The sequence below is a fragment of the Cyanistes caeruleus genome, chromosome 5, assembly GCF_971803275.1.
Source record: "Cyanistes caeruleus chromosome 5, bCyaCae1.hap1.1, whole genome shotgun sequence".
Taxonomy (NCBI): domain Eukaryota; kingdom Metazoa; phylum Chordata; class Aves; order Passeriformes; family Paridae; genus Cyanistes; species Cyanistes caeruleus.
In genome coordinates, this window is record NC_141705.1 from 8,275,503 (window position 1) to 8,288,744 (window position 13,242).

General features: G+C 45.0%; 1 long non-coding RNA gene across 1 annotated transcript; it reads left to right on the top strand.

Annotated features, from left to right (window-relative positions):
• The first annotated feature begins 15 nt into the window (after positions 1 to 15).
• Positions 16 to 7,474, top strand: LOC147652911 (uncharacterized). Its single transcript, XR_015286752.1, has 3 exons — positions 16 to 152; positions 272 to 576; positions 2,926 to 7,474. It is a non-coding gene; the product is annotated as an uncharacterized LOC147652911 (long non-coding RNA).
• Positions 7,475 to 13,242: the final 5,768 nt, after the last annotated feature.

Sequence of the window (13,242 nt, forward strand, 5' to 3'; positions counted from 1 at the left end):
ATTTGTTCTCCACAGGTGAGTGCCTGACACTGCCTAAATACCTACACATGGCATTCAGTCTGTGGACCCAAAAAAAGAAGAGTTCTCTCCACTCTTTCTGCCTGTAAACATAAGCAAACCCTGCATTCCTTGCTATTAAGAGACATGAGCTGGTGAGTTACTGCATGGATACAGCCCCTGCAGGCAATCATCTCCCTTTGCTCTCTAAGATTAACTCTTGTTTACACCTGCAAATCTTTCCCCCCTGATACGTACCAAATGTTACCAACAGGTCTTCAGAGTTCTCAGGAGACCAGAGATCCCAGCCTGCAATGCTAGAAGACAAAGCAAATTTAACCCATGATCTTTGAAATCCTGGGGGGTCACAAAACCCCTTATCCCATCTCCCACCTCCTAGCCACACACAGACTATTCCATGATCCTGCTCAATGCACTTGACCAGCAGAAGACTAATCTACCTCTGAAAGCCTGCTGGGCTAGCAGTGAACAGCTCAGAGAGAGGGCTGGCAAGGCCCAAATGGCAGGAAGGGACAGGAGGCCACATAGCCTGGGGCAGAGCAGGGAGGAAGGAGACAGGTAAGCTGGATATTTGTCCTAAATGAGCTCCTGGATTGTCCTTGGATGGGCTCTTGGGTTCTCTTGTGAGGGGATCCTGGGCTGTGATGGAAGGGGCTCTCCATACACACGGAGAGGCCAGCTTTACCAGCCTGTGCCACTGTTGCCACACCAGGACCAGGGATTTTCCCTCTCTAGCTGGGAACAGAATGGGAGGCAAGAAGCCACATGCTTCAGGAGGAGCTTGCAGCCTGAATCTGATATGCAAAGTGTCCCCCAGCACCAGAAACAGCACTCCCATAAGAGAAAAGTCTTTCCAGTCATAAGTTTCAAAATTATTTCTATCTGCATCATAATGAATTTGCCACTGGCAGGGGTTGAAACTCAGGAGTTAATGTAGTGCAGGTTTATGGTGAAGGAACGCTTCTGGAGCTGTAATTCACGGTAATTGACAGGAGCTGTCTACACACATATGAAATATGCACGTTGTAGCTGCAAAACAGGAATCCCTGTGAGCATCAGAAAACAAACAGTGCCTTTTGCTTCCAAGCACTATGATTACTGTTCTTTCTCACATCAAATAAAAACTTGTAGCTACATCCAAATCTGAAATGACGTGCGAATAGTCAAAGATGCAATTGCAACTAACCAATGGAGCACAGGAACCACGAGAGGAATGTACATGAGGAACAGCAAACCATTCCCATCCATGCCTCACTTTGATCACAAAACACACAGAACAACCAGTGAGCTCAGGGCAATGAAAATCATCAGGTAATTATCATTTGTGTCACCCATTTTCATTACTTCATTTTAAAACAAGGGTCTATGGGGACAGGATGGCTTAGCTCCATTGATGTGAACACAATCATTCCCCTAAGATTAATCTGTTTGAAAAATGCATCTGCTCTGTGAATAGATCTGCTTTTAATAGCTAAAGTCGACTTACAGCCGTACATATATATTTAGGAGAAAAAGTTCAGTTTCTTAATGAGGGAATTAGTGAGGGGATGTACCCAAGGACCTTTACTGGGATTGCTGAGCCATGGATAAATTTGTTAGAAATAGAGGTTTGTGATGTGAGATCTCAAATATTGTGTACAGAGGACTTCAAGGCAGCAAGGGAAACACTCTGAAAATTTTCAGTTTCTCAAAATGTGTCACCACATCAAAGCACAGCCATCCTGTGAAGACATTTGGGCTTGAAAATGTATTTGGGGAAGATTTTCTGGAAGCTGGAGTAATCTATATCTTAGAGGAATGTAATGGCATGGTGTAGATTTCTTTAAATTAATTTCTTGACCCAAACCCAGTAATGTTTAAAAATTCAATTTTAGGACACCACTCTAAAAAGAGTTCTATCCTGCTCCTGTGCAAAATGAAAACTATCTTTGAAGGTGTGAAAGCTGAAACAAACAGAGTTATCTGCTTACATCAGTAGCTGTAGGGGACAATGTTAGAAAACCAATGAACCCAGCCAATGCCAGTTAATTCTCACTGCAGTTGTAAGTTATAGAGGATTTCCCCCTCATTCCTTCCCCTGTTAATACTATTGAACACTAATATCTTCAAGGAAATATACTGGGAAGCAAAGCCCCCTGTCTAGATTAAACACATTGAATGCTTTATATTCCACCACCGAACACATGGGTACAAAGCATGGCCTTAAGGAAGGAGTGTTCACCAGATTTCTTGTCTTCTGGCAGTGCTAAGTGACAGCTAACCCCACCTGGCCCCACCATTCATCACCTTCCCTGAGGCCTGTGAAACCCCCATTCCTGGAAGTCTTCAAGGTCACATTAGATGGGATTCTGAGCAGCCTGGCCTAGTGAAAGTGTCCCTGCCTATGCAGGTGGGTTAGAACAGGACAAGCTTTAAGCTCCCTTCCAGCCCAAGCCATTCTAAGATTCTATGAATGTGACTCCCCATTGGCTGTGTTCCCCTCCCAGCTTCCATCCTCAGCAGAGCTCCCACCAAACCAGGTGTTGTGGAGCTCCAGGCTGGCAAAGCAAGGCCTGGGGAGAGGTGGGCTGGGGCATGGCAGGGGTGGGGACAAGGTAAGAGGTTGTGCTGCTAAATCTGAGACCCTGCACAAGGTTCTACCAGATTTTTCCCTGAAATAAATCTTGACATAGCCCTGCCCATTATGTTTTACATTCCTTATGCATCGTGAAGGCCTTGTTATTAATTTCCTAAGCTAATGGCAGGACTCTTCCAATCTCCTCCACATTGGGCTGGTTCCTTGTTCCCAAGAAGGGACCTGATATATAAAACATGATCATCTGAGGGCTGCCAGTGAGCTCACTTCAAGGGGATTCAGCCCAGACAGGACATCATTACTGAGCCTTAACTCATCCCTTTTGTTAGCAGAGCTGTTCTTCTGGTTGGCTCCTGTGTGAGTGAGGAAAACAGAGAACCATGACTCCTTACCCAAAAGGCCTGAAACTCCTGAGCCCAGCCCTGCAGTCACCACTCCCACAGCTCTTCCTTTACTTACACAAGCAGTTCCACCTGTGGATGTGGTTGGAGGATTTTTGGGATGAGACTCAGGTAATCCTGACCTGACCTGACTCACAAAGCAGGAGGAAGGAGTTCAATCCAATTGGCCTGGGAGGCAGTGCACCTTGCCAGAGATACCTGATGCCAGTTTCCTTGAAAATAAAGAAATAATCACCTTTCTGATTAAGTTTAGATACTCTTAGATGGGCAAGGAGGAATGAGTCAAAGCTGAAGGCACTATCTGAAAAGAGTAGAAGAGGAAGATGGATGTCAGGGCAAATTGTTTTCATTTGGAAGTTCAGCATTTGGAAGTTCAGAGGTGTTAAATTGCAGGAGGTCAGTGTGTTTGCAGCTAAAGGCCTTGCTTGTGAAGTTTTTCTCTCCCACCCCAGCCCAGATGCTAAGTGAAAGCAAACAGGACTTTTCACTCTTTTTGAACTTGATCCTGCACTATTCAAATCAGCCAGGCTCTGTTGTGAGCCCCGTTCCCAGGTGGGGAGGGAACACAGCCCACAGTGCACTGCCTAGTCTGATGGCAAGAAAAAGAGCATTTCTGAAATGTGTCAGCTAAAATATTTGAACAAGCAGGTTTTCAAATCCCAGTGTGGACAGAAGGAGCTGCTTTTTAGCAGGTGTTAGAAGGAAAAGATAAAGCTGCTCAGTTGAAAATATGTCATCTTTCATTTGGAAATATGTCAGTACAAGTGTGTTAGCACCTTTGTGCCAAGTCTGGACAAGCCCTGGAGGAGGAGAATGGCTGAACTAAAAAGGAGAGGGAGGTGGAACATCTCTGGAGGCAGCTGAGTGCTGCAGTACTTTGGGTAGGAGAAAGAAAACAGCTATCCTCTAATGGGAGCATTTTTAAAGCCAAGGGATTGAAGAGTTCACAGCTGCCAACATTTTTACACCTTCCCCAAGCAGAGTCTGAGGATCCTGTTTGAGGTGGGCCACATGGAGATCTTTCTGCATTAGGATTCCTGAGGCTGGTGTTACTGTGGGTCCCACTGAGTTCTGTAGCAGTGGGACCACTACAGGAGCCAGACCCAGAGGCAGAGAGGAAAGGGGTCACCCCACAAGAGCTCAAACTGGTCTCTGCCAAATCCTGCTGCTATAGCCCCTTTGACATCCAAGATGGCATTTTGGATGCTACACAATCACAGCAAAACCCAGCCCAGGCATCTTCATGTGCCCCACCAAAATCCATAGCAGACCTTCAAGCACAGGGTTAGCTTGGCTGCATTTTCTCTGTTCATAGCCCCACTCACTTGGAACTTACCCAAGCAGCTGCTGATACAGCCCCGAAGAGACACAATAAAAAGGCAAGGGAAATGTACAAATTCTACTTAATTTGGAACAAGGGATCAGTTAATCTGATCCCTGAGGAACTCAAATATATTTATTTTCATGATAGTGTTCCAAGAAAACAGCTTTCCTACCTTGGATCCACACTCCCCCTGTGCAAACTTGCCCAGATACCCAAACCAGCTCTCAACTTGCTGCTTGAAACCAGATTTGGTATATTTTGAGCTATCTCTCTCTTTGGTATTAAAAGATGGGTATAAACCTAAGGCACAGAGATATCTAAAAGCAGCAAAGACAATGTGAGCTAGGATACTCTGATTTCTGTTTTGTTTCCCATGGTTCCACTCCCACCACAACAAATCCAGTGTAACACATCAAACAGGGGATTATTAAACACATTATTGAGGTCTGAATAATTAACAAGTAATAAATGGCTTAAATCAATGCCCCAGCATCCAGGACAGATTTCTAGAGATACATCCCAACCCACAGACGCAAGAAGAAACATTTAACTCAAGTACAAACTGAGCAGAACTATGAGAATATTAGTCCTGATGGTCCTCTGATTATTAGCACAGCACTAATTACCATCAAGGCAGCTTTCAGTTCAGCTTGTCCCTCCAGGTCTGCACATTATCTCACAGTTTCCCAAGCAAAAGCATTGCAGCCCTCACTGTTTTGCTGCACAGCACTGCCAGGTTTCCTAAGCCTTCTCTCCATCCCCAATGCCACGAGTATCCGGATCCTGCTGTGCTGACCCCGCACTGGGGCAGCTGTAATTGTGTTGCCACAATATTGGATTAACAAGGGGGTGACTCTGAAGGTACAACTTGTTTTTAATTTCCTATTTGATGAAAAAATATTTGCTGAAATCAATTAGATTTTCATTGTATTTAAGAGGGTGATCAAAGTTCTGTTACTGTGCATGCCCAGAGCTACCTCCTCACTGGATAAAACAGGAAAAAACAATTTCCTGCACAAATCCATTTGGGATGCACAAGTTCCTGGAGGAGGGAATTCTAACAGCATGAAATGTCAGGGCCAATTGAATGTGGTGTGCTAACATGATGTGCAGCAGCCACTGGCACCTTCACCAAAAACACATCCCAAGGGAAGCTCTCAACACCATGGTAGCCACGGCACCATGCCAAGAAATAAAAAACTGGGATTTAGCTGCTTCCACAGCATGAGGGAATTCAAACACATTGCTTCCATGAGCTGCCTCAACCACTATCCTGAGGAAAAGCCTAAAGGAGAAACCTCCAGCACAGGAGTCAAGACATCTTTGCAGCCAAGAAGTTCCAAGTGACCACCACAAATGAGAACAGGAAAGGAAGAGCTGTCTGCAGCCTCCTGACTGCAGCACTCAGCCCTGAAGAAAAGGAAAATCAAAATAGTTTTAAAAATCAGCCCTTTAGAAAATACATGACACCATCAAATCCTTCCTACGGTGGTTTTAATGGAATGACTTGGACAGACACCAAAGTCCCACAAAATATTTTGTAAACGTAATGCATAGAGCAATTTTCAAAGAGTAGGCAGTGAGTGCACTTGGTACTTAACCCTTTTAAACAGGTCTGATTTCCACTGCTTTTAGGAGTAAAAAGTAGTTTTCAGAAGCAAATGAAACCACTTCCAAAGGAAACCCTTCTTCCTGGGACTGTGGAGGGCCAATTCAAACAGCTGCAGTGGCAGCACTGTCACTGCAGAGGCACAGCAGGGTGGCCATGGGGACCAGCAGTGCAGGGCCAGGCTGGACATGCTGGCTTTCCTCTGCCCACAGCTGGCAAGAGCATCCCCTGAGAGCTCTGGACAGGACACTGGTGACACTGTGAAGGACAGGAGAAAAAAGTCTGTGGTTACCTCTGAGCCAAAATTGCTTTTTCTTCTCATAAGAGAAGTTCTCAGGAGTTTTGGAGGAACGGTACAGGAGGATCACACCATCAACTTGAGCCCAGATGAAAGAACACAGCAGTGCAAGATCAGCCATGGATCCAGGCCAACATGCAGGATCCTACAGAAGAGGGAGATCTGAGTCTGAGCACAGATAGAACAATCAATATCAATACATTCATGATGAAGAAGACCAACACCACCTCCCTCCCAAGCATGATGAGACACTCTGACTCTCCTGCATTAGCTCAGCATGTCCAGGCAGCCTGAAACACACTGAATATATTCTCAGTAGAAGAGAGCACCTGTTTTCAAGAATTTAGCTTAAATGCACCATACAAAGGGTGAGCTTCACACCACAGTCCTTGGTGTTAAATTCTAAACCCTCTAGACCCCCTGTCCCAGTGGGTTGAGTTACTCAGCCCAAACACCAGTCCCACACAGGAGGTCACATTGGTTCTCCAGAAGTCCAGTGACACAAGCAGGCAACAGGAGCTCCTTCCCCTGGGACAAGCAGGGGAAGGAGCCATGTAGGGACAGATTTAAATATGTGGAGAGGGCAAGTCAAAGCCAGTGTGTCATCTCTGTGGCTCTGTGTCAAAGCAAAATACCTTGTCCACCACTTTGGGGCACGAGAAGGGGCAAACCCTGTTATCACACCAAGCTATCCCAGGTGCAGGATGAGCCTTGTAGGGCATATCTGAGCAAATTGTACCTCCCAGAGTAAAACTGAGCAACCTCTTAAGACTCTGTGGCCTCTGTGGCTCAGTTCTTTCCAGTGTCTACATGGTGGAAAGAAAGCAGGCAGATTGAAGGTCTCATTGCTGACAAGGCAAAGGAAATTTACAGGGGCTGAACAAGAAAATGATGCAGCACGAGTTGTTTAAAGCAAGGATCATCTTTATCCTTTGCTGTGCAGCGGGGCTGCAACTCCTGTGGAGGACCATAATTCCATAATTTCACTACAGTACTGGAGATCACTGTTCCTGACTGGAAAATATAAGCACTCATGCAATAAAATGAGAATAATAACAACCAATATGGCCATTTTAAGGAAATGGAATGAAATATAACTCATTTAGTCTGAATATCAGCTGCTGTTTCCAGAATTTCCTTAATAATGGAATAATTTGTCAAAGGAAATTAAAGAAGTCACATTTCAGAAGGTTTTATGGACACTAGATGAAAGAAGACAAAATATATATTAAATAAATTGTCGTATTAATAGAAGGGAATGGAGGGGTTATTTCTTTTTTCATCCCCATTTTCTGTGCATGCTCAGCCTTTTACCTGGAGGGATTATGTCTCTCTTTCCATGTTAACATTAAAACTGCATGCTTTTCTGAAAGATACAATTCAGTGAAACACGAAGTATTGAGTTTAATACAAAAGTAAACGGATGAAGTTCTGTGACCTCTGTATTTTATAGGGGATGAGACTGGATGATCTAATGGGCCCTCCTGGTCCTACTGGCTGTAACTCTATCAAATGACTTTTAAGAAAGGATTTTTATTTTTGGATCCTCTGCAATTCTTTTTTTGCCTCTTTCCTAGGAGATACAAGATTTAGGGAGACCAAGCTGAATTAAAGATCCATATAACAACAAATAAACAAATATGCAGTGTTTTTGCTGACAAATTGAGGGTATCATGGATCAGCAGTTTTATTATAGTCTCAGAGAGAAAAGATCAAAAGACAGATGAATCAGCTTTTAGTTGGTTTTAGATGGCAGGCTGAGGGATTAAGAACTCAGAGGATTTCCCTTCAATCTGAGAGAGTTTCCAGAACAGGTAACAGTTTTAGGTCAAATTATAATAATTAACATGAGATAGTGTATTGACTGGAGAGGAACTTTACCAAAAACAGTTTTGCACATCACTAGATACTGACATTTGAATTCAGAAGGGAAACTTCCTTTAGCTCTCCCACAAGTTTATACAGGTTCAACCATTAAAAACAATATTGGTCTTTGCAAAAAACAAGAGCTGAAAGTTGTAACGCTTCCCAAGTCAGATGGGGAGTAGTCCCAAGAGGATGATGTATAAATGTAGAAGAAAGAATGTTTAAAAATACATGGGATCATGCTGCTGTATGGATATCCACGGCCTCTTAAAAGTCTGATAATTAATTAGCAGCAGGATAGTTAATCAGCACTTCTGTGCTCTTTACAAGATCTTCAGGAAACTGGGGAATGTAAATGCCAGGGCTTATTTTTAGTAGGCAACTCATCTTTGATAAAAAAATAGCTGGACATCTGGCAGGAAAAGAAAACACTATCTCAGCCCAAAGCTGAAATTCTACATTCTTATTAAAGACCTGATGTATCTCGGCCAGGTGGAATGGCCTGGCCACAGGAGTCACTGAGTGATACCACACAACCTACATTAGATAGAGAAATAGGCTCTGTTAAGAGGAGAAACGATTTTAAGGTCACATGTAGCTGGTTTTTAAATAGAAAATATCATTTTCTGGTTGCTACATACATTAATGAGCAAGCACAGGGGAGTTCAGCTATCTGCATTGGCCAGACTTAACTTGATTCAGTTTTATTTCAACCCACATTCCTCAAACTTCCAGCTGTCAATACTTCCTATCACCCCTGCGGGCCGCTTCACCCCTTTAGAGGAGACGAGGCAGCTGGAGAAAGCCATTTCATTAAAATTTAAAAAAAACCAAAAAAACCAAAAAACAAAACAGAATAAAACCCACAAGAAACCAAAAAACAGGCATCCAGGCTCCAGCTTGAAGAATTAGACAGTCCAACAATCGCTGGGTCAATTCACATTAAGGCGAACAAAGAGCAGACGGCGAGAAGATGAGTTAAATGGCTCGGTGGCTGCTGCCTGTCCCTAATTCTCTGTTGACTTTGGCCAGTGCCTTGTCAGAGGGGGCTGCAGCATTTGACCCCCGTTTCCAGGCGCGGGCAGGAGCTGGGGACACATGCGGCAGCGCTAAATAGGCGGCTCCATCCCCGCATGCCCCGGCCCTGCCATGGGTGACTGCTCTCCCAAGTCAGCCTATCAGGAATTTATTGCCTCTTCCCCATCGCCCGGCAAAGAAACTGTCTCACAGATGTTGGCATTGTAACTCATTCAGTGTCACCGTGGGGTTCTCCTCCATTGTGTCCCCGCACAAAGGGGCGGCATTCAGGGCAGGGCACGGCGAAGGTAGGCCACGGCCGGGCTGTGCCGAGGGCTCTTTGTTGGAGCTCCCCAGCCCAGGGTATCGCCTGCCCTCGCTCTCCCCTGCGCTGGAGGCAAGGCCCGCAGAGGAGCTGGCAGGAAGGAAGGATTTTCTGCCTTTTGTGGGCTCTTTCTGTGCTATTTTTGTTCTCCAGGACAGCTTTTGTTGCCCAAGGTAATGATCCTTGGCCCTTATTCATATCTCTGCTTTTGTCAGGGGGCCTTTGTAGGCGATGTGCTGGGGGTGAAACCCGCCAGACACAGCACCGGGGCTGGCCCCTGCTATGTGTATAGCTATAAATAACTAGCTGGGAGCTATCTGCTATGAAATCATCCTTGTCACAGCATTGGCAGCGGGTTGTGCGAAAGGTTTCGCCGAGAAGCAGCAGATGCATCCCGGCTCAGGAGGGCATCCCCAAAACACACCCCGCTGACCCCCAGGGTGACCCCAGGGTGATGAGCAGCATCCCAAAGGCTGGTCAGGACAAGGCTGTACCACAGCCAGGGGCTGGTGTCCCCTGGGCTCCTTTGACCGTCGGCACACTCCTATCTGTAGAGAATGAAAAAGCAGCTCCAGGAATGATATAAACCAAAGCAAAATGCTCCCTTCGAATTCCTGCCAAACCCCCTGGGATGATGTTCTCACCCCTTCAGAGTGCTCCTCCCTCGGTGCCTGCAAAGGGATGAGATGGTTGGAAACCTGCACACCATGGGTTTTAGACACACTCATATGTAAATATATAAAATAAATATAAAAAAGTAAAAAACAGCTTCAGTCCTTAAAAGAGGAGGAGCTCCAAGGCCTCATCTTTCCCCCCACAGTGCCAGCACCGGTTGCATCCTCACCAGACTCAAGCCAGAAAGGCAAAATGCAGGGGACAGCTTGCTCCTCACTGGGGCCCCCCCAGATGCCCAGGGCCAGCATTGCTCTGGCTCCCTGCACGGTTCTCAGAGCATCCCCCAGGCTCCAGACTTGTGAATAGTTATACAAGTTCTCACATGCATACTGTTAAGCATATTTGTTTTTATTTTTTCAGGTTCAAGGCCTCAGAGTGTAAGCTCCGGAGGGTAGGGAGGCTCTGCTGTTCAGACATCTAAGCCACCACGCCCACCCGTGGGGAGGAGGGATTTTTGGTTTTTAATATATATATATATATAAAAATTAATCTCCCATCCATCAGCTCAACAGCAAAAATGGTGCCAAATGAAGTCTTTCCACTCATGCAGTTTTTGTGGTCTAAAATTCACCACGTGTTTAACCACGACTCCTCAACCAGTCCCTGCAGCACCCAGGTTCCCAGGTGGTCCCCCATCCCAGCACCAGCCAAGCCTGAAACTGTTTAGTTTCTAAGCTCAGGGCAGTCAGGCCAGAGTGGATACAGGCCAAATATAATATAGACACACACAGGCCTATATTATAGAAAATACATACACACACACATATATTTTATGTATATGCGTATACATATGTATATAAAAATATATAAACTCGCACACAATGTGTGTGTTTAAAATAGAAACCCCCAACCAGAAAATAAAATATTTTACTGCAAAGTGAATGGGTTTTTTTAATGCTTAGAAAAACACGTTAAAATATAACTAGAACATTAATGAATCCCTGTTCAAATGCCGGTGAAATACAGGGCTTCTTACTGACTGCACAAAAAAAATTTACTGTTTATTTATATCACTTCTAATAGGAAAATATAATTTGGAGTGAAATATTATACTTGCTACAGAATGGGCCTAAGTCTTCATGGCCCACCAAGCTGTCCTCAGCAGCAAACCTATGGCACAGAGGGTCCTGAAAACTCCATGGCCTTGCTGAATGCAAGCTTGAAGATCAAATTTGAACTGGAGCACACAAAGTCCACCCTCCTGGTAGGATCCTTTTGTCCTCATGAAACTGTGGAGCCAGGCAGTTTCCTCTGAGTCTGATCTAGGGGAAAGCTTTCCTTCCAGCCCAGGCCTCTCTTTCAAGGTTTCCCTTTAACTGGTGCCATCCACTAAGGAGAACTGCCTGGTGTGCCCACAGCAAGGTGACCTCCTCAAGAAAAGTACTTCTCTGGAGGTCCCAAGCTGCTGTCCATGTTGCTTTTGTTGTGAGGGAGGACCAGTGTGCTTAACAGACCCTGTCTGATGGACAGAGCCTGGTGGGGGCTGGTAACCCAGCCAGGAAAGGGTTCTTGGCACAGGTAGGCTTTGAGATCTCAGGCCTTCAAACAAAAGCCACAGATTGTGTGGGCAGGTTTCCTGAATCACTACACCCTGTTATTAGGGCTTTCAGCTGGGAAGGGGAGAGACTGGGACTGTTCCACTGGCAATCTAATTATTTTATACAAATGGGAACATCTTTAAAAGTTTCAGAGTCTGGGAGAGGCTTTGAGAGCTTTGTTTGGACATTTCTTTGGGAACAGCAAGTTCAAGTCCCATCAAGCAGAGGAAAATCATTCATGGGAGTCTCCCATATCCCACATGGATACTTTATAGGCCTGGGCATTGGGAGGAGTGAGGAAAGCACAGCATTGCTGCTTTCTTCAGCTCTTCAATGGACAGAAATTATTGACTTTTCTCATGCATCAGACCAAGTCCAATCTTTGAGTCTCCAGCCATAACAGCCACCTCTAGTCCTCTCAGAAGTCACTTCCAAAGGCAATGGCAGGCACTTCTGAGGTGCTGAGTGTGATAAGGGTTCCATTCATCTTCCCCTGTGGTCAGTGGCCAGAGATGGGCTTCTCCAGCAGGCAAGTACAACCACTGAAGGTGCAAATTTCCCTCCAGATGAGTGTGTCTCTTCTCACTGAAGGAAGAGGGATCCCTGGCCACCAGAATACAAGGAACAGAGTGCAAGGAACATTCTCTGGTGTTGAAAAGAAAGATTAATCAAATGGCTTTGGCTGGAAGCGAGCAATCTGGGCACCAAATCTCAGTGTTTCCTGTGCCCTTCCCCTCATGAAATTCATTAATATGACCCTGTACGACTCCGAGTGCAGTGTGTGGATGTTTGGTTTTCCTGCATAAAGATTATTCACACACTGACCCGTAACTGGTCAGAGGAGAGTATTAACATATGTAAAGGACTGAGCCAAGCTCTTGGAGGCTAATGGGAAAGAAAACAAACTAATATGCTGACATAGCACTTTAATAAGGAGTAATCAAGAAAAAGAGCAATATTAACATGGCTTGAACAATATATGAATTATGTAATGCTTCTACTCAAATGCCTTGAAAATGGTGGGAGGAATCCCTTTTCCTCAGAGCTCAGAAGATTGTGCACTGGACTAGCTGGGAGGGGCAGCCTGCCAGGACAGGACAGGACAGTAGAACCTTTCCAAGTCTCATTAATAGTTTTCACCACTTTAACAAAGAACTTTTTCAGCATGTAGGTACAAGAATGGCACAACCTGAGCAGATAAAAGGAGAAGGTCAGCATGAGCAGTCAAAACAGGCCAGTCTGAGTCAGTTTGTTACGGTGGATGTACCTGAGATCAACCAAAGGTGATATGAAGATTCCTTAGGTAATCTCATACAGCAAACCTAGCTAATGGCTGTGCTCTGGTTTTGTGCTAGTAATTAATAATCACAGCTGCATTGGGAAGAAAAATACATTAAAAATAATTTTGCTTTGTTCAACTTAGTGTAGAACAACAATGTAAATAGTGAGGTTCCTCAGGGAAGAAGTTTTTGATCAAATTTACTGAGCACAGCTCACATCAGTTGGGTTCCCCTACATGCCCAAGAAGTCTAGGATCAGTAGCTCAGGCTTTTCACCAACAGTTCTTGCCAGGGACCAACATGTGATCAAGGATAC